The sequence below is a fragment of the Apteryx rowi genome, unplaced genomic scaffold, assembly GCF_003343035.1.
Source record: "Apteryx rowi isolate R43461 unplaced genomic scaffold, aptRow1 scaffold_551, whole genome shotgun sequence".
Classification (NCBI taxonomy): domain Eukaryota; kingdom Metazoa; phylum Chordata; class Aves; order Apterygiformes; family Apterygidae; genus Apteryx; species Apteryx rowi.
The window spans coordinates 357,364-378,949 of record NW_020450818.1 but is presented as its reverse complement, the minus strand read 5'-3'; positions in this window follow the sequence as shown (position 1 = coordinate 378,949).

Below are 21,586 nucleotides of genomic sequence, written 5' to 3'. Positions count from 1 at the left end.
CCTAATTTCTCTCTTCCTGTAGATTATCTAGAGTTTGATACACCTTTGGGCATATACTAACTTCCATGTTTTGACTTCTCAGGGTGTCTGTAACAAAGAGACTTCATGTAATGGGAAAACCTGTAGTGTGGTCACCTGTAGTCATCATGTAAGCAGTGTCATAACATATTCAGGTGATACAAATCTTCCACTTGTCTTTTTGAGGCCTTCCAAACTCAGTTTTATTGCATATTTCACCTACCCATTGTTTATCTTGTTTTCTCCCCTCCTTGTAACTGAGTTGGGCATCCTAAATTTGATATATATCTAGTGAGAACATGGTATAGAGAGGCTTTGAACTCTTCATAGAAATCACTACTGTAATAGCAGCCATTGACATTTGGCTCAGTGGTTTCACACACATCGTGTGGCCTTTAGTTATTCATCAATATCTACAGAAAATATTTTCAGGATKTTAGAATTGAAGACCAGCTCTACACTGAGCAAGAGGAGGAGGACATGGAAAAAAGGAAAAGATGCATCACAAAAATGTAAATGGGAGGAGAGGAAAGAAGAGGATCCCTTAGTTCTAAGGGTGAAGTAGCAGCAAGACTGCTATTCTTTGAACTGTGGCTGATGTGATCTCTTTGGGATTGCCTTAAAGGTTAAGAATAAACCATGGGAGATGATGAACTTTAAAAATTTAACTTAAGTTTTTGTATAGGGTTGACTCCTCACTGTGTAATTAAGAAAAGAAAAATACTGTATTCAGAGAAAGCCTCTGTAATATCCCCTCACTATATTCCAGGGCCCCAAAGAGACTTCTTACTGATTCTCCTTAGTTTGTATCAGGCACATTTATGACCAGCACTTGTAATATTGTCAAACCATATTTAATTTATTTTTTCAAGTCTTTTAAACTTTCAGGTATCATAATTTAATTTAAAAATATCTTCAGACATCACAGGTGGGCTGTGAGTGAGAAGAGTCTAGGGAAAAATGATAATAGCAATTAACAGGAAGGGAGGTACTTACAAAAATGTCTTTTTTTTTTTGAAGAGCAGTAATAGTATTTTCTGTCAAAACTATTCTCCTTTTCATAGATAACACAAATAAGGATACGTGTAGGGTGCATCCATATTGACAAATTAGTATTGATTAGACTTGGAAAAACTTTCTTCCTGTGTTCCTTATCCAACTAGACACTTAAACTCTGATCCGCACTTAATCACTGTAAGTTTCCTCACAAGAATGTGAATCAGTTGACTGTATTTCTGAAAGATGTGCATGTGATAGACTTAAAAATTAGTTTTATAACAATTTCCAGTCTTGAACAAATATATATGTATATATTGTACATACACACATGGCTATTGTCACATGAATATTTGACATCCCCTTGATGAATTGGTATATTAGTCACAAATACACACAAATGACTCCCAGGAATTCTCATTCTAAGATTGTTTTCTGTTGCTTAGACTGTAGGCTGAAGTTTTGCGTGCAGAGTGATTTGCCTCAGACTGAATAATTTTGGAAAATTTGAATGTTTCAGCCACTTCTGAGAAAAAGGCAAAGGAAAAATCAGTGGTTTGGCTGAAGAAAAAAAAAAAAAACCCTCTGTGGCTTTTCTTCAACAGAGAACATCAGCATCCCTTCATGCTTTGGAGCAGGAGCACAATATTTCTGCAGGGAGTTAGTTAACTTTTTGACAAGTATATGCATGTTCTCGCCACCGTACATTTGAAAAATAGTGGTTTGCACATGCTCAGTACAGACATGCTCAGCAAAAAGTGTAACTGCCTAAGTCAGGAAGAGCCATATCTGATCCATGTCTAAACCCAGTATGAAAGCAGAGAAACTTATTGCGTTACTTCAAATGACCAGCCTGCTAGCATGTGGGGCTGAAGCAGTATAAGTCAGGAAGAGCTTTGTTTTCATTTAGAGGACATTTAGCTGGACTTGCACAGGTGTGGTAAAAAGAACAAATCAGGATAAGTGGATAAGAAAAGGAGGTGAAGGGAGTCTAAGGCCAAGAGTGGTATGAATGAGAAAGGAGGTGGACTGGATAAAGGCAGCATTTTGGCCTAGTTGAGGGTAGAAGACCTAGCTCCCAGGCCCGACCTATGGACTGAAAAAATTTTCTGAGTCCTTTGTCAAATTGCTGATTAAAGACATATTGTAGAAAACAGACACAGGACCAAATTAAATTGTGTAGGATACCACCATACCTGCCTGTCCCTTGACAGTAATTGGTTATTATACTCTTACAGCTTTATCATGAATATGTATTTGTACACCTATACCTACCCCTGTGTATGTAAAAATAATTCCAAAGGTGAAATCTTGGTTCAGTTGAAAGTTATTGTAGATTTCCCTTGAACTTCAGCTGGCTGAGGACTTCACAGCATCTTGAACAGTAACATATCACTTAGAGTTAATGTTAACCCCTACTTAATAAGTTCTGCACTGCTAGCTACCATTATTCCTTTAGATTTCCATAGCACAGCAGGATTTACTGTACTTGCAGAATTTGCAGCAGCACAGCAAGAATGCTCTGTTAAGCATTCATCAGCAATCAGGCAGTTTCTGAGTAAACAGGGACACATCCATTAGTCTCTGCAAACACTTACTAAGGCGAAGACAGTAACAAAGAGAAATGAAAAACAGTACCCTGCCACCAAACAGTTCAGATATGGTTGGTCCTTTCTAGCAATCAATAAGCTCTTCATTAGGCATGTTAAAATCAATCAAAAAAAATCTATTTGAATAATCTTCTAATGCAACTCACAGTATTTTTGGTGTCTGCATGTTGCATGACATAAAATATGAAACAAAGCTCCTGTAGCCCAGTGACAACCAATTTGCAACACTCTAACTGCAAATGTAGAGATCAGGAAAAAACCTGACCCTTCAAGCTTTAGGAGTAGATTGCAGAGAAAAGGTAAGTAATGTCAGGCTACTGTCTTGTAGGGTAAAAGCTCTCTAGCAGCTGAAAAAGGTCTAAAACAATTTGTACACTTGTTGATGATGTGTCCACCTGTATCTTAATCTCTTTGGTCTGCAGATGCTGAAATACTAGGTTTCCTGCTTCATCCCATGCCAAAAGAACTGCAAGAATTGTCATCATCTAAGTGTGCCTACTTCCGTCAAAAACAAAGGAAATTATAAAGATAGGAAAACCTAGTTTGAGCTGAAATACACCAGAAAAACAAAATCTTTTATGAGATTACAAACAATTCTGAATTCATTTCAGTCTTTGGGCAGATGAATCAGGTTCCTTCAGCTGTCTTTCACAGAATCACAAAATGGTTGAGGTTGGAAGGGACCTTGGGAGATCGTGTAGTCCAACCCCCCCTGCTCAAGCAGGGTCACCTAGAGCACATTGCACAGGATCGCGTCCAGATGGGTTTTGAATATCTCCAGAGAAGGAGACTCCACAACCTAGTCATATTTGTTTCTCTATTACTAAATCTGGGCCCCTAAAGGGAAATCTAATGACTGAAAAGAAAAATGGAGTCCCCATCAATGTAGTCATTTTATGTGGAGCTAGAGTAGGCTCCTGAAAGAGCCCAGCTGCCAGCCCTTGCTCCTTACTGCTGCAGTTGCAGTGGGTGTCTATCCACAGTCCAGTCTGGACACACAGAAGCTGTAGCATGTGTGTTTTGCGCTGCCTATCTTCCTTTGGAAGTCACACCTGACTTACCTCAGCTCTAACTAACACACAACTCTTAAACAAGGAGAGCAAAGCAGGAAGAAGACAGGAGCACACACACAGTGCCTTGTGGGGGTTTGTACCTTCAAGGTTAATTAGCGCTAGACAGCTGTCAGAGCAGGAGTGACTCAGTTGTGCCAGCCACATCATGGCAGGGGGAGGAGGAAGAAGGGGAAAGGACATGCAGTCACCCAAACAGAAGAAAACAAGGTGACATCTTGAGCAGATTCTTGGTTCTCTCTGGGGAACAAAGCTCCCCATCCTCTTCCGCAGTGGCTGCAATATTAATGAAATATGGTTTCCAGCTGCATTTGCAGATTCTGTGACATATAATTAAGGTTCTGTTCACTCAATAGGAGCAATTCTTCTAGATATTCATTCACCTGTTTCCATGAAACCTACAGGAATGCTGTGTCCCCTCTGCCAAACTATCCCATGGGCTTGTACCTTAACAGGGGCAAAGAGTGTACAAATGGACAGACGAACATAGAAACAACATCACTCTTAAGTTCCCATGAAGCCAGGCTAAAAATGCCATTGGAGAAGGAATGCCTGAGGGAGCCAAGTTTGTTCACCACTGCCCTCTGGCATATTAGAGGGACACGGAAAGATCAGAAACTCCCACGTGAGTCGTGCTTGTGCCGACAGGCAAAGCTAGCTYTAGGAAGACAGAAAGCAGCTGCTTTGGGCAGCCGAGTTTTGCGAATGGGCAAGGGTGACAGCCCCACTGTTTACTTCATGTGCACCACAGCCCCCATCTCAAGAGCAGTTCAAAGCATTAGGACAGTGCATGGATACAGTAGTTGACCAGTTTATATTCTGCATCCATTGGCACAGGGCACGCTACTTTTCCACTATCCCAGTTCTGCTCAGGAGAGGTGTGGAGTAGGAAGAAGGGCTGCCTGCCTTTTCAATTTTTCAGGTCTTCTAGATTTGAATATATTAATGTTTTAACATATATTAACTTCCTATCAAACTTAAAAGTGATCTGCCTTATCGAGCACATTTCACGTGCATTGCACAGGTGATGCTTAATGTCCTGCGAACATAAATAGAACTCAGTTTGCATTTCCACATCTGCCCCATTTTTAATAATGTATGTTATCTGTATTTAAAGATGTTGTGTGATATATATGCACAAGTCTAGCAACAAACTATTTTTAACAAGTACTATGCTCTAAAACCTCATGATTTCTAGAGGAAACATTACTACTACGTTGAAAGTGGTACTAGGCAGTAAATTGTATTAGTCTGAGCACATTCCTATTGCAGTCAATTGGAAATTTGCTACAAACCATTGTGGGAGGGGAATGGAGGTTCTGCACATTCATCAAGGTCCTACAAAGGTAGTTCCTATATACTTAAGGCACTTAAAATGCAATTAACTTCCATGGACATTTTCAACAAAAGGTATTTGAGAGCATGATGAGCAAAAATAAATTCAATGGGGCTCTCCATAGTAAAAGCACAAGATTAAATCCAGCAGCTTGCAGAGAAAGCAGAAGAAAGAGAGAAAATTATTGTCTTCAAGAACATCTGCCCCTAATCTCCTTTTGGGAATGCAGGGGGATTATTTACTCTTCAGGGAAAAAGACCATAACTGCCACTAACTTGACTACTTCTTTCTGGCTTGTTTAGCCATCCTGGTAAGTAGGAAACTGAGCTGAAGCACAAGAGAAAACAGAAGAACTCCACTTGGGCCAAGCACACTCAATTTTGCAGCTTCCTGCATTTCCTAGGTACTTATGTTCACTTGGACAGTGTCAACTTCCTAGTTTTAATGATGTATATTAGCTAGTCAGGTATGATGGAAACTAACAGATGGCTGAAATGAAAACAATGCTTAGAAGGCTGTAGGTGCTGTTGCACAGAAGCTTTATAGAAAAGCTGCACTAAATATGTGTGTATATTTATGTTCATACCAATATATGCATAAACATATGAATTCCACACAAGCTGTAGTAATATAATTCACAAAGGAAAAGTTCATATTATAATTCTGAGATTTAAAATCTGAACACTGTGATCCGTACCAGTGTGATTCATTGTAAATTCTAAATCTGCCAACTGAAGTACAATTAGACTCTACAGTGCATGCAGATCACTGGCAGTTTACACAATGGAATATACAATACTGCTCATTAGACCTTGACCTATATAGTGTCCAAGAATCAACAATTCTAGGAATACTGAGAATCATCATGGCAGGTTTTGCAGTATAAACTCTGCTGTTAAATTCTTCTCTGCTGAGCAACTGTGACCAAGATTTCTACTGTGGACCCAAACAGTCCATGCAAATATTTTCAAGAAACTCTGATCTGAATCCAAACTTTGTAATTCAACTTTTACTGAGTCATGTAAAACAGCCATAGATAATTTTTAATTGTGTATGGGATCTGCTCAAGTATAATGAGATCTGACAAGCTGGTGAAAGCAGGCAAACACTTGGGGGATATTACCACTGGCAGAGGAAAAGAGAGGGGGCAACTAGGTGATTGGGAATAAAATTTAGAGGTTGTTATTCTAATAAAACATTCCCTCAGGAACAGCCTGCCCTCACTGGACACAGCTAATGTGTTTGCTTTGAAATTCTGACTGCAGAAAGTGTGAGTCACTATTGATGGTCTTTCAGCAAGACAGAGGTACTACTGGAGAGTGTCAGACCTGACAGTGGGGCCAGAGCGGTACTGGTTATTTGGTTTAGCCAGAGGAGTGGCACAACTGGAGAAGCTGCAGAGCTTTGCCAGAAGAAAGCAGAGCCAGAGGGCACAGCGTAGGACACAGATTTGCGAATGAGACTGACCACAATAAAGAAATTAAGAAAGGAGCCATGGTTAGTAAGAAAGATAGAGGAAAGACCCAGTAAAGGACCTTGTCCAGCTCTTCCCAAAATACTTCAACAGGGAAAGCCCAGAATAAACTATTTATCTGAACATGCTCCACAGAAAATGGCAAGGTGTTTTCTCTTACCTACGAAACTCAGGATGCATATACTGCAAACAAAAAGGTACCAGCTGTGGGAAGAAAGGTTACGGAGCTAAAGAAAAAATTGGAACATGCTCATCATGAGTCCGTGTCTGCATTTTGGGCAGGCCTGCAATAAAATGCATCTCTGCCTTACTGCAGCAGTATTCACAATATTTTTGCATGGACTCAGGGCATCTGCTTAGCTGGAGTTAGTTAAATATAACTTTCAAATCTATCAGGTTCTCTTGGAAAGCCTCCAGATACAATACCTTTTTAAGAGGTGAGGCAAGGTGAAAAATTAGTCTTTCAAAAAAAATTCAAGAATTATTTTGTGTACGGTCTTGCAGCTGCTACCAGTAAGAGAGAATATCAAAAGCTGCCTAAACAAAACCCTCATCAAATTCTGATGAGAACCAAACATTCAAATCACAGCACAGTTTTGAAAACATCAGCCAGAGTCTCAATTTCACTTGTTATCTTATTCTTTCCCCTGCTACCATGAATTATTCTGGGTAAAGCACAACACTTCTTTAATTAACTATTTATTTATTTTTATTTCTCTCCCCTCTTCTTTGGAAAATGGAGTAAAAAATGGCCAGCAGAGTTTTCCTCTTTTAGATTGGGTAGTTTACTTGAATTCATCTTTCGAAAATGGAAACCTTTCCATTACATTCTACTTTCATTCATTCATTTTGGTTGAGAAAAAAATCACTCCTTGTCAGAAGGAAAATGTTGTGCCACATCTTCTCAGCAATTACACTAGTTGTCCTTTGGATATGATTTCCTACCTTTCCAAGGTGTACATAAGAAGGGAAAATGAGAACATGGAGAAGTGGGAAAGGAAAGAAATATCCAAGATGTTTTGATTCCATAACAAGTAGTCAAAGGCTGGTAAAAATTTAGGAAATCTCCACAAATATTTTGCTAATTTTTAAATTGATTGCTTTTTGAAAAATAGGCATTCAAAGCATTCCTGACTGAAGTGTCAGAAATTAAAGGGCCCCAAATCATACTATTTTGGAGAAAAAAAAATTTACCATGCAAACATGACAGCCATTGATACATATCTACCAGGAATGCAATCTAAGTTTCTCATTCAAAATCAATCAAGCTTAGCAAGTCATTTTAACTATTGAAGAATACTGCTTAACACTTCTTTTGTTGTCTTACCACTGGCTATACAAGCTAATGAATGACTCCAAATTTTCTGGCTCTGAAATCATAGTGAAGTGAACCTGCTAATTTTGTGTTGTGTGCTATATACACAAACTAAAATATTTGTTTAGGTTATGATAATGATAAATCACACTATACAGAGAAACTTGTCAACAGATACGCTAGTAAGTGGCTAACACCATTACTGTAGTCTTAAAGGAAAGTCAGTAAATTAGCACTAAGTCATAAAGGCAGACAAATGTGTGAGCCATAGAGTAACACACAGAAGATTGGGTACCAAAAAAGATATAAGCTATGAAGTAAAGTATGAGCTACCGCATCCTCAGAAGGAGTATATGGGACTAATGTTCAGAAAACAGGATAAACAGTTTTTCCAAGGTCTTTCAGATAATTAAATGTTTAAAGGAATGGGCCAGAGGCCAGGTGAAATCAATGTTTAATGCATTAAGTCTTTTTCCCTACTACTTCATCTGAGAAGGATCTGAAGACTATCTGAACAATGTATTCATCTTCATTTCACTCTCAAATAAAAAAGGGAAGCAGGGAATTCTGCTGAAACTGACTGCTTGCTTTTCTCATCAAAATGAAAACTTTTTTTTTTTCATATCGAACTGAATATTCCTTTAGAACTTAAAGCAAAATAATTTGAGGTATTAGTTAAAAATGCAAATGAAAAGAGAAACAAGCCCCCATCGAGGTTATACACATTTGCCTGATGTTTAGTTAATCATCCTAAATATGGGATATTAAGCTACAACTCCCTTACAACAGGAATGGAGCTGTTTACCTTGCAAAACTATGCCACTAYTGTGCTAGAGGATAGCAGAAGAGAACATTGTCATTCTCTTCCATCAAAGCCATTGCATTTTTAGATATGTAATGACATATTTAGTAGAACATAGATTACAGCCCCTGTACCTAGTCCCAGGTTCTTTCCCTGATTCAACAGATATCACTGTATGCCTCATACAAGTGACACAGCTTCAATGGCAAGAACATAGGGAGTCCCAGATCACAAATCACCTGCAACCTGAAAATTGGGGAATTATTCTGAGATGGGAGAAGTGGATTTTAACTTTCCTCCCATGGGGACAAAATTGTATGTCTCACACATAAAGCACTGAAGTCAGTGCATGCCCAAATCCTTTAATCTTTTCCAATTCTTTGATTGATTAAATGTGGTGATGCCAATTCCTATTTGTGAACAGATGCATTGTGTAATAGTCTTCCATCTTGCCTTCTCAAAAGATCAAAAAGACAGATGCATAGGATAATCAAGCAAATATGAAACCCTACATGCAAAAAAGTGGAGAGCTTATAAATTTTGCCATATACTTTTAAATGGAAAACACTTTGAGTGAAATTCCATAAAGGAAAATTTTAAGGCAGAAAGACAAAACATATTACAATGAAAATAATTTTACATGAATTTCTCCAGAAACCTTATGCTACTTGCACAAACTGCTAGTGGGGAACCGCACCATCTGATGCCCARTAAAACAGACTCACAAGCAGAAACAAAGGCTAATTAACAGAGAAAACAAAAGCCAGATGTATATGCTACTACAGAGAACAAATGTATTTTCTATGAACTCTGTGAACAAAATGTGTTGAGACTTGTGTCCCACAGTTTCAGCACTTACGACCTTGCACCTTTAGAATAAGTTGTATACACAGAAGTAGTCATTCTGTGTTTTACCATATATTTCAGTGTAGTTTAGAGAAGCATTTCTGGAAAATACCAATACAAGGGAGACAAATGATCACAGAGAACAAAGTCAAAAGTAGAAACAGCATTTCAGAGACTGTGTTAAGTGCAAGGCTAAGAAAATGACTGTACAGTATGTTAGCCAGAGAAATTATCTGAAATTAAAACTTAGGCAAGTAAGAAAGAAAATGTCTTGATGTATTGTAAGATTACCAAAGAATTGCAGTTAATGACTGCTTGCTAATTAGAGTGCATGTTATACTGCAAAAAGAGATCGGAAACAATTGAATTATTAGAGAAGGATAGAAATTTTTCATGAAAACTAACCTGTAAAACCTGGGGTCAAACTGCAAATAAAGGAAAGCTCATCCCTAACAGCAAAGGTAAATTGTCCTATCAGTTGTAAAAAAGAAAAAAGTTGCATATCTGGAATGAAAACAGAAAGATCAGTTATCAAAATATTTCCATGATTTTCAGAACCCTTACTTCCTACCCCTAAATGTTCTTATTCTGGCTAACATAATTTAGCAATCACCAACTTTACCTTTCTACACATTAGCAAACATAGAATCCACTGTGAAATACGGGCTTACTATTTGACATCAAATACCGTTCATTATACATATGGAGGAATAAACTAGAACCAGCTCTGTGGGATTGAAGCTGAGCTCTGTAGATTGGTCTTCATATGCTTTACTAGAAATACTGCACAGCTTCCTCAGTCTTTTCTTCTGGCTGGCGCTCTATTTGATCCATAACAATTAAAGCGCTAACTTCACACATTACAGATGATTCAATGAAAGGACAAATAGGAACTTTCAAAGGCTTGTTGTTGCTCTATCAGTCATTGCACATCCTAAAGAACTGCTTTTCCCAGATCTCAAATACGCAATCTGCAAAGAGTGGAAATGTAATACATGTTTGAGAAAACTGAAAAGACAGGGCTAGAGCAAAATATTAGAAGTAACCATACTTCTACACTAGAGAGCTACAGACACTTCTTGTGTCTTTTGTTGACAGAACTGAAGGTCACATTAATGTTTCTTAGAAGAATAAGGCACTTGAAGAGTCATTTGAAAGACAGGCAAAATAACTGAAGAGGTCTAAATACCAAAGCAAGTATCATTTTACCTGCTAGCAGGAAGCAAAAAGAAGAAAATCACTTCAATGACAAACTAAAATATGTGCTTAAAAACAAAAACAAAAACAAAAAAGAACAACATCTAACCACAGAGACACTTTATAGGAATAAAATAGCACTGCTTGATATAATTATCAACATGTGATAAACCTCTTTGACATTACTGGGAAAGGAAATCATRACCTCTATCATCAAAGAGTATGCATCAAAAACCTAATGTATAGAATGTTATTTGTTTGTGTTGAAGTAATAGGGAGCAGGTAGTTTGGATTACATGCACTTCAGCAGGAACCCCAAAGGTTTCCCTATGAAAAAAGAGACAAAGGATTTGACAATTAAGAGGGGGACTGCGATGTAAAGATTAACTTGCTTAAGGTCATAAAGGGAAATTTGGGCAGGGGAAGGGAGCTGGCAATCCATACTTTCTACGTCTCCTGCACCCTAGTTCACTGGTATCAGAAACAAATTTCTTTTTTTTTTTAAGGGACAAAACAAAAATGTAAAGCATACAAATAAACAAACAAAAAGAACAACCTTCTTGAAAAGATTTCAGTTCAGATTATCACAAAGAAATATTTCATAGTAACAGAAACTATGCACAGATCTCATTCATTTTTGAAATCATTTAAGGAAATAGTAGCTAGTATATTAAGCTTCATGAATGAAAAAAAACAGATTGGCTGGATGATTTCAGTTACATGCAGATTCAAGAAAAATCTTTTGTAATGCTAAGAGTGGCTGATTTTCATTTAATTCAAAGTTTTTCTAATTCACATTAAGAGAAGGCCTGCTTGAGCAAAAAATGAGCCTTGCAATTTTTAATTATCTCCATAGTACTGCTTGTATACACAAACTTACCACTACCAGGAATCCAAAAGTTCACCAAATGTATATTCTTTCTGCTTCTTGGAGGATAATTGCATTACTTTTGACTGTAACAGTATTTCTCTTTACCTGTACACAGCTCTATTACCTTTAGTCATGCTAAAGCAAACACAAGCAAATTAGTTAGAGATTTACAATGTCTTTGGTGAGAAAATGACAGGTACAGAGAAGTGTGTGGAAACAGCATAATTTCTTCAGTTTGCTTTTGTTTCTTTTACCAATATGAGCTCTGAATCACACCTATGGAAACAACTGCAGTCTACTGAATGATGGTATTTTATTTTATTGGAATGAGAACATCAAGAATGTCTATTTTCTCTACAGGGCATGATTTTTCTCCTGGTTTTACAACATTCAGCCTTTGAGTCCAGACCCTGGGGCTGTCTGCGTTTTGATGATATAAATGTATAAATGCAGAACTGCAATAATAAAARAATTATGATTCAGTGAAATGAAGGATTATTTGTTTTTGATAACACTGGTTGTAGCAAATTTTATAAGAAGTTGCCTATTACATGCTTTCTATAGTAAAAAAGATGAAGTATAAAATCAACATTGCCCAAGAATTACTACACAGTGGTATCAAAATACTGTACTAGATATTTTTCCTTCTACTTAGAATAGAAAAATGTTTTTCCTACCAAAATGTAATAATAAACCACCTTTTTCTGAATGGCCCCTCTTCTGGATACAAAATGTTTGATGGTGTGCCTACACCCACACAAACAATCTTACTACTTTCTCTTAAAATTTTCTACTTAGTCATACTGATGAAAAGCAACCCAATATTGAATTCTTTCTGCTTTATGACAGCTATGAAACCAGAAGTGGGTAGATTAGGTTTCAGGTTAAAAATAACTATTGTACACTAGCTTTTTTAGCCCTGCTTTTTGGTAGCTTTATTAAAAAACAAAACAAAACWAAACTAAAACCCACTATCCTCTTTTATTTTTATCTGGTTTTGTATTTCCAATTGTTTGTGTTTCCCTTTTAGACTACCTTCAGATTATACATTATTCAAATGTATTTATCTTCATTTCACTCTCAAATAAAAAGAGAAACAATGAATTCTGTTGAGTCTGTTTGCTTTTCTCACTAAAATGGAAACTTTTTTTTTGTACTGAACAAATTGTCACTTCAGGTGGTGATTTTTTCTTTTCTTTTTTTTAAGTTGCCTTCTGAAAGGAGATGAAATTGATGTGACTCGTTTTGCTTAACAGGAACAGTAGCTTTGTGGTGCACAGAACTGATAGCGGGAAGAGTTTCAGCTGTTCTGCTGGCACAAAGCAATCTCCAGAGCATCCACGCTTTCCTTCGAAAGAGATGTGTTTACAGAGAGCCATGTTTGTGATTTATTCTGTCATTTCACTATTATTCACCTCTTGCTCTTTATTTTTGTTTATTAAGCCTCAAGATTCAGTGTCACTGATAAACTGCTCTCTTCTAAAGTTGTATGTGGGCATTCCACCTTCATCTGTGTTCTCGGACAGCTGCAGAGCATTGCGAACTTGACACAATTTGTGTTACAGATGGCCATATCACAGGACTGAACATGCATGGCCAGGGTGCCTCACTCATGTCAGGAATCCATAGGTTCCCCAGTGCCATGCAGGGGATCCTCTGCTAAAGATATGATTGACTAGTAGAGAATGAAAGGCCTAATAGGCAAGCAACAGATATATTTTTTTCTATACTCCAAGGCAGGACTACAAAATTGATGTACTGAACACCAAACTGTGTCCCCTTGCAAAACTCTTCTTCTAGGATTAGAGAAATAATGGGAACGTGAGAAGATCTTTTAGGTGTATGTTAAATCTGAAGCATATGAGAAATGATAGAGCAAATTGTTTGGAAAGCAAACGGTGCAGGGCAACAGGAGTGAAAGATACCTCAGAAATGGTATCACAGGGTGCAAGGGCTCCCACCGCCAGTGTATGCACACAAATGCACAGGGACAAGCAGGAGAAGAAGCCCCCACAGAGCTGCTCCTGGACCCACCAGCATTGCTGCTGGGGCTCTGCCATCCCAGGGCAGGGTAGGCATTTGCCTGTGCTGAATGTCATGGGGTCCCTGGCAGACCTTTCCTTCCACCTGCCCAGGGTCCTCTGGACGGCAACCCTGCCCCTGAGTCTCATCTGAAAGCAAGCAGGCAATCTTCTCCTCCAAATCACTGATAAGATGTTAAGCAGGACAGGTCCCAGGACAGACCCTGCGGAACCTGACTTGGTATCAGCCTCCAGTCAGGTATGACCCATTAACCATTGAGCCTGATCACCCAATCAAGCTTTACCCATCTAGTTGTGCACCCCTTCGGACCATAATGTCCCAACTTCCATACAAGAATGATGTGGAAGTGTGAAAAGCCTTGCCAAAGTTGCCATAAACAACATCTACTGCTCTCCTGTTGCCCATAAATCCATTCATTTTCCAAAAAAAACCAATGGGGTCGGTCATGGTTTACCTGTAAATCCATGTAGGCTGTTCTCCATCATCTTCTTCATGTGCCCCAAAATGGCTTTCAAGAGAACTCCTTCCATGATTTTTCCAGGGATTGAACAGACGCTGACTGGCCTGCAGTTCTCTGGATCATCCTTTTGGCCTTTTTTGAAGATGGGTGTGACATTTACTTTCTTCCAGTCATCAGGAATCTCTTTCAATATCCCTGTCTTCTTGAAGATGGCAGTGAGCAGCTTTGAAAGGACATTGGCATACTATTTCAGCATCCTAGGATATAGCCTGTCTGGTCTCATTGACTTGTATTGGTTGTTTGTGCAAGTAATCCTTGATTTGACCCTCATCCACTGCTGATCATTTTCCTCCTCATTGAGCCCCATCCCCCGGCACAGAGCCTTAGAAGACCATGTTGATGAAGACTAAGACAAAAAAAAAAAAAAAAAAAGAGTGCCTCAGCCTTACCTGTGTCCACTGTCACTAAATCATCCACCCTATTCAGCAAGTCTCATGTTTTCCTTGTTCAGCCTTTCACTGCTAATGTAGCAGTAGAAACTCTTCTTGTTACTCTTGACCTCCCTTGTCAGTCTCAGTTCCAGCTGAGCTCTAGCTTTCCTAACATCCCTGCATGCCCATGCAACATTTCTAAATTCCTCCTTTGTCACCTGCCCCTTTTCCACCCCTAGTAAGCTGCCTTTTTGCACTGGAGCTCTATCATGAGTTCCCTACTTAGCCAAGCAGGTCTCCTGAAATGTCTGCTTGTCTACTTGAGTATCAAGACAGCCCACTCTTGTGCTTGGAAATTTCTGCTATGTCTCCTGGGATGCCCCCTACCCTCTCCCTGACTAAGCCAAAGTCTGCTCTCCTGAAGTCTTCAGACTGCTCTCTGCTATTTGCCTTCCTCACTCCCTGCAGGATCTTGAATTCCTCAATTTCATGGTCACTACAGCCAAGACTATCAGCAATTATCACCTCCCCAACCAGTTCCTCCTTGTTAGTGAACAGCAGATCCAGCTGTGCTTTACTCCTGGTTGATCCATCCAGTACCTTCATACCAAGAAGATATCCCTAAAAACCCTTTGAAAATCTGCTTGACAGCTTGCATCCCCCCCATGCTGCCCTGCCAGATGTCAGGGAGGTTACATACCCCATGACAGCCAGGGTGTGTGACCCAGAGACATCCTTGAGTTGTTAAAAGGAGGTTTTATCCACTTCCTCACTCTGACCAGGGGCATTGGTAGTACACTCCCCCTACAGTGTCACCCATTTCAGGGCTTCTCCTCTGACCCTGATCCACCAACCTTCACCCTGCCTGTCACCTATCTCACAGAGGATCCCCACACATCCAAGCTGCTCCTTCACAGAGAGGCGACCTCCTCGTCTTCACTGCCTGCCTCCTCTGAAAGACTTGTACCTCTCCATTGCTCACCCTAGTCATGTGAGTGTCCCACCATGTCTCAGTCATTGCAGTAATGCCATAGTTTTGCGACTGCACGTGGACCTCTAATCCCTCCTGCTTGTCCCTGTGCATTTGTGTGCATACACTGGCGGTGGGAGCCCTTGCACCCTGTGATACCATTTCTGAGGTATCTTTCACTCCTGTTGCCCTGCACCGTTTGCTTTCCAAACAATTTGCTCTATCATTTCTCATATGCTTCAGATTTAACATACACCTAAAAGATCTTCTCACGTTCCCATTATTTCTCTAATCCTAGAAGAAGAGTTTTGCAAGGGGACACAGTTTGGTGTTCAGTACATCAATTTTGTAGTCCTGCCTTGGAGTATAGAAAAAAATATATCTGTTGCTTGCCTATTAGGCCTTTCATTCTCTACTAGTCAATCATATCTTTAGCAGAGGATCCCCTGCATGGCACTGGGGAACCTATGGATCTAGAACAAATTTTCTGCAATGTTACTTGTCACCTATCATAATAAAGACTGACCAGGTTCACATAAATAGAAAAATGATTGTTCAGATGCAATATACACCATAATGACAGATAGACTGTTAATGACTTTCAAGAGAAGCCTATATTTGATGACTTGTAGGCTATGCAATCTGTGTAAGATAATCTTGAAAAAGGACATCTCTGTTGGTCTCCAAGTCAGTTGCTCAATGTCTTCTCATTCATCAGCAGCTGTGATAAGGTTTGGAGAGAGTGACTTGAGGCAGCAAGGGCAGGGAACGTAAATACATAAGCACAGGGGACTTAGGACAGAGTGTCAAGACCAGTGAGAGCTGTCACCAAACTGATCTCCTCATTACATGCAGAGGATGCTGATCACAAACCTTTATATGAAATGTTGTTGAAAAATAATACTTTTTTTGAGGAAAGCAGGAATAAATCCCAAGCAGACTGAAGARGAAATTATGTTCCCCAGAGTGACACGCTGCAAACAGTCCAGAAGGAGTCAGCAAGATGCCAAAGAGGCTATGGACCCTCATCTGCAGGAGGACCTGAGTGGCCAAACAGTGCACTACAAAGCGAACTGGCAGAGCTACCAAACGATCCTTGTGGCACCAGGGATAAACATCTCAGCATTTGGATCAAGGAAATAACTACATCATTTCTTCATAATTGTTTCCCTTATCTGTCAAGAATATCTGTGTGTTGCAAATTTTTTTGAATAAGGAAGAGGCTTATTCTAAAGGAAGAAGCATGACATTTGTGTACGCAGGGAGYGGCAGTCTAGTGATGTCTTAACTCTGAGATCAGTAAATATGGATGGATATTTAGCTCCACAGCACGTTATCAATTAAGGAAAGTGAGTCCTAGTATAAAACTTGCCTTCTTCCTGTACTTATGCTTAAGTCTAGGAAAAATGAGGTGGAGATAGCAATGAAAGCAGTTTCATCACCAGGGTCTCTTTCTTCACCATTTCATTTCTTACCCCCCCCCCTTTTATTTTATTCTTTAGTACATTTTATTTCTGCTTGAAAAAATAAAAATTAATGAAAAACAGTACCAGGAGCTGGCATATATAAATAAGGGAACAAAAAAAAAAAACCCTCAGCACAAGAACTGATCATTGTGGATGAGAAGTGCAGGCTGACATTTCATACAAGTAATCTTTTATAAATTTCACATTGCAAATACCAGCACAAATGTGAACGCTGCTGGAAGAAGGCACCRTTCTGTCACACTCCTTTCAGTTCAGGAGAAAATCTGTCTGTGTGCAGGAAGAGTGATATAGATAACTTTGGAGTCTAGGTAATTTTATTATCCCACAAAATTCATCACATTACCAGAGCACTCAGAGATGAATTATGTGGAGGGCAGTTTATAGGGAGAGGTGAATAATTGAATTGGAGGAACTCTCAAATAGCGTGGTCTGCTGTAGTTGAATCTCAGAGTCAAATCCGTATTCAGGCTACCAAAAAAGAACAGCACTAACTACTACCGCTCTTGTGAAAATATATTCCGTAGGAGATAAATCTTTATTTTACTGTAATGCAGTTATGTCTGTACATAGAAAGGTAATTTTTTTTCCTGGGACTACATCACCACAGTTGTTTTATGACATGAAAATGAAACGAGGGATAACTTAGAAAGAAAATAACATACGGGACTGAAGGCTCTGGGGAAAGATGTTAAGATATAGGCAGCAACCTTGGCAACTAGGTCAATGCATTGAAGCCAGGCCAGGTCAACAAGGACTGAAGTCACTGCTGTTTGACAGCTGGTCTCTAGTTCCTGTGACACAAGTCACAAGCATCAGTCTGCATTCTAATGAACAGACGCTCTTAGTTTAAATTAAAAAACAAAAAGCATAATGGATGTCCTTCCTTTCACCCGGAGCAGAGGTTAAGTTGGCACAGAGGYGAACTAGATCTTGGAAGCATCTCTACAGCAGGAGTTTTGAGGCGAGCTGTTGGAAGAGCCCATCTTTGCAGCGCTGGCTGTCTTTGGCTCTGTAGCACAGCTTAAACAGGAAGATCCTGGGGGCATGGGCTGTACCTTTATTCACCAGGTCAAGTACAGTGTCCTGAGACATAATGCAAAGCTTAACAGCTTCCATGTTTGTATACAGCCTCACACATAAGCAAGTTTCATGTTCACAACTTTTTAAAGACAGGAAGAATTGCTGAGAAGGGTCTAATCCTACCTCTGCCATGGTTTTGAGTCCTATCATCTTCATTTCTACAGCAAGTGCTTAATCTACAATGTATGTTAAAGAAGATTTTACAGTCTGTATTTAAAACTTTCCAGTGAAGGAGCATCTCATGGAAGATGTTGCAGTACTTTCACTGCACAAACTTTGTGTCCTGTTTTTATTCGAATTTGCCTAGCTTCAACGTCCAGCTAATTATTTTTAAAATTTCCATTATTATGGTAAGGAGCCCTTTTTATTAAGTTTCCCTATGTAAATATTTCATTAGAGATGGGCCAATTCACCCATTAATCTTCCCTTTAATAATATAAATAGACTGACTTAAGTGTTTCTCTATAAAGGCTTCTTAATTCTTTAACCATTCTCATATCACTGGCAAAACCTTCCCATTTATTGACCTCTGTCTTGAACTGTGGGCACCAGAATTTAATGTCACAAACTGGTGGCTGTTACATCAGAGCCAAATATCCAGGATATTGCAGTCCTCTCTGCTCAGTATCCTCTTTCTCATTCACAAGTGTTAAATAGCACAAAGCCATAACTAACCCCTACAGCCCAAACTACACTGAAACTGAGGAAAATTAGTAACTCATCAATATGCATATTCCTAGACTTATTTAACCAGGTTTTGACTTATTTGATCAATGCCATTTTGATTTCCCTGTGTCTCATCTTAATTTCTCCAGAACTAAATTATTTCTCTAAAAAATTTGTATATGCACATGTGTGCGTATGCATGTGTTTATATATATATAGGTACAGTTTTTATATATGTTTTATATATACACATACACACACATATATTTGTATATATACATATACATATGTGCATACCTACCAAAAACACCATGGCCATTTCTAAGAGGCAGGCAGACATTCCCATAACTCAGTAAATACAAATATTTCAGTGTGAGCTCATCCCTTCTCTGGCAGCAGGCAGCACTCGCATAACATCTTGGAAATGTTTTTCATCAGTTAGAGATGAAGAAACTCATAAATAACATAAAACAAGCAACACCTCATCACCTAATCTTCACTTTTCTGTAGCTGACACTGGAACTGCCATAAGTGCTGTAAGTGGGTTGGTTCTTCACTGTATTCAAGGGCTCTTGAGTCGTAACACACTTGTTCTGGCAGTCAGGCATTTTCTCAATATGMATTGCAAGTGCATTCACAAAAGCAAAACAACCATTAAAAGTCACAGAGAAGTCCTTCTTTTTATGAAGTGTTATTCCCTGACCTAAATCAGTCTTTTTCTTTGAATCAGTTTATGTTAGTTGTTATTTAGCAGATTGATTGCTGCTATGGCAACCGCACATTCTGCTGCACAGGCATAAGTATTAGGCCTTGATACATTCCCTACTTAKGTTCTCTCTCTATAGGCACTTTTTACAGATTCAGACTTAAGAAATATTTGGGCAATTAATTGTTTTGTCACTGCTGTTAGGAGGCTTGCATTTTTTTGCAGAGATAAAACAAGGCTGAAGGTATTAAGTAAAGTTTACATCCATCCCACTAGCAGCAAGGTACAGGAGTAGTACAGGGAACCAGCCTCACTCCGTTAATTTTTCTTATGTTGGGGTTTCAGAGTATCAGCCCAATGTCAAACTTGGGGTGCAATTCAGAGATCTAAGGAAATATGCTCCTGGTCTTAAGAAGTTCCTAGCTATACCTAAATTGAAAAATTCTGGTGGGAATAGGCCATCCACAGAACCAAATCCTTCAGAGATTTGCTTGCCTGGACGCTTGCTTTCATCTCACCAATTCCAACAGCATTCTGCATGACAGACACGGATGGAAGCTCAGAGGAGGCAAAGGGCTCCTCTATGGAGGTTTCTCTGGAGGTTCCATCCTTTCTGGTCTGGACAGGCAGTCAGACTTTTACTGGCAGAAAGGAAAAACTGGGAAAGAAAATCCTGTAATATTTTAATGGAGATGAAACTAAAAGGGGTCTTTGGAAATTACTTTTTGGAAACTAGAGGTTTTAAATGGAAAACAACTCATTTTCTATTTTTAAATTTCCTTCCTCCACAGTTTTTAAATTGGAGAGACATGTTCTTCTATTAAACTATCTAATATTGTATGTAAAACCACCAGAACAAGCATTCTGCATTTACATTTACAGTCATTTTCTACAAAGGTAAAGAAATACCATTTTCATCTTATTCTCAACCACTCTGAAGAGCCAGTATTCTCTAAGTTATGAAAGTGACGTAGCTTATTTCATTGCAGAAGACTTAAATCAGCGGGGGTTTTTATGAGACACAAGAAAACATAACACAAAAAATGACTAAGCCACTAAATAGAATGGAGTGAAAATCAGGTCTTAAAACAAGCAACAGATCTCCAGGGAAAACAACTCGACCTAACCTGTAACAAAACAGGTCACTTGCTCTTGAGGCACATATGTTGATTTGATTTTGCCCTGTTTCCATAAAATCTGCAGTGGCTGATCATTCTGTAGAATTTTTTTTCATTTTTTTATTCATTGAAGAAAGATGCAAGATGCAGGGCAGAGATGTCTGAGCATGAAGCCAACTTGCAGGCTGGTAACTTAGGGGTGTCCTGCAGCAGCAGATTTGTCAAGTTGGGAAGAAACATGGTAAGATGAAGAAAGAGGAGGAAGTAAAGGCATGAAGGGTACAAGAACGGGGAGCAACAGCTTGAGCATGATGCAGTGGAAGAAAAGTAGTAAATAAAGAGCCTCACAAAAAGGACAAGTCAAACCAAGCAAGGCAGCAGGTAAAGATGATTGCAGACACTTCAGTCTTAATAGATATAGGCGGGATGGGCATGCATGAGGTGGGACAGGAAGCTGTTTCAGTAACTGAATTGAGAAAGGCAGGGAATTAAAATGTTTACATGGTGACCATAAATCAGAAGGCAAACCTCCAAAATGTTACTCTGAAATGTAAATGTTGGGAAAAGAAATATTTAGTCCATAGGTTGACTGATGATGGGACTGTGTGACAGTGATAGAAGCAGAAAATGTAAACTATACTCAGAGATGCATTTGGCTATGCAGTGGCAAATGATGCAGCAGCGGGCTGTGCTATGCTATTATCTGGAGGGACAAAGGTCTTTTTATGATAAGGATGCTATGCTGGTCATTGGTCTCCCTTATGTTTCCAGCACAGTTTCTTGTCCTGCTAGGTGACACTCATTTAAGACATCTGTCCAGTTTCTGATAAACCTCAAAATAAGACCTAAGTGTCAGTTGAAAAGTACAGTTTTAACCATGGGTGCTATCAGATTCAGGCTGCTGGTCTTTTCAACCATGTGAAAACATAAAGCAAGAAGAAGAAAGTATCTTTTATGAAAAGCCAAATGGCAAATTTTGAGAGCAATCAGAATTTACACTGAGGGAATTGTCTTATTCAGAAGAAAAGTTATTTGTTTGTCATCGTTGTGACACTGGACAGTCACATAAAACACTATGTATTTTCTTTTC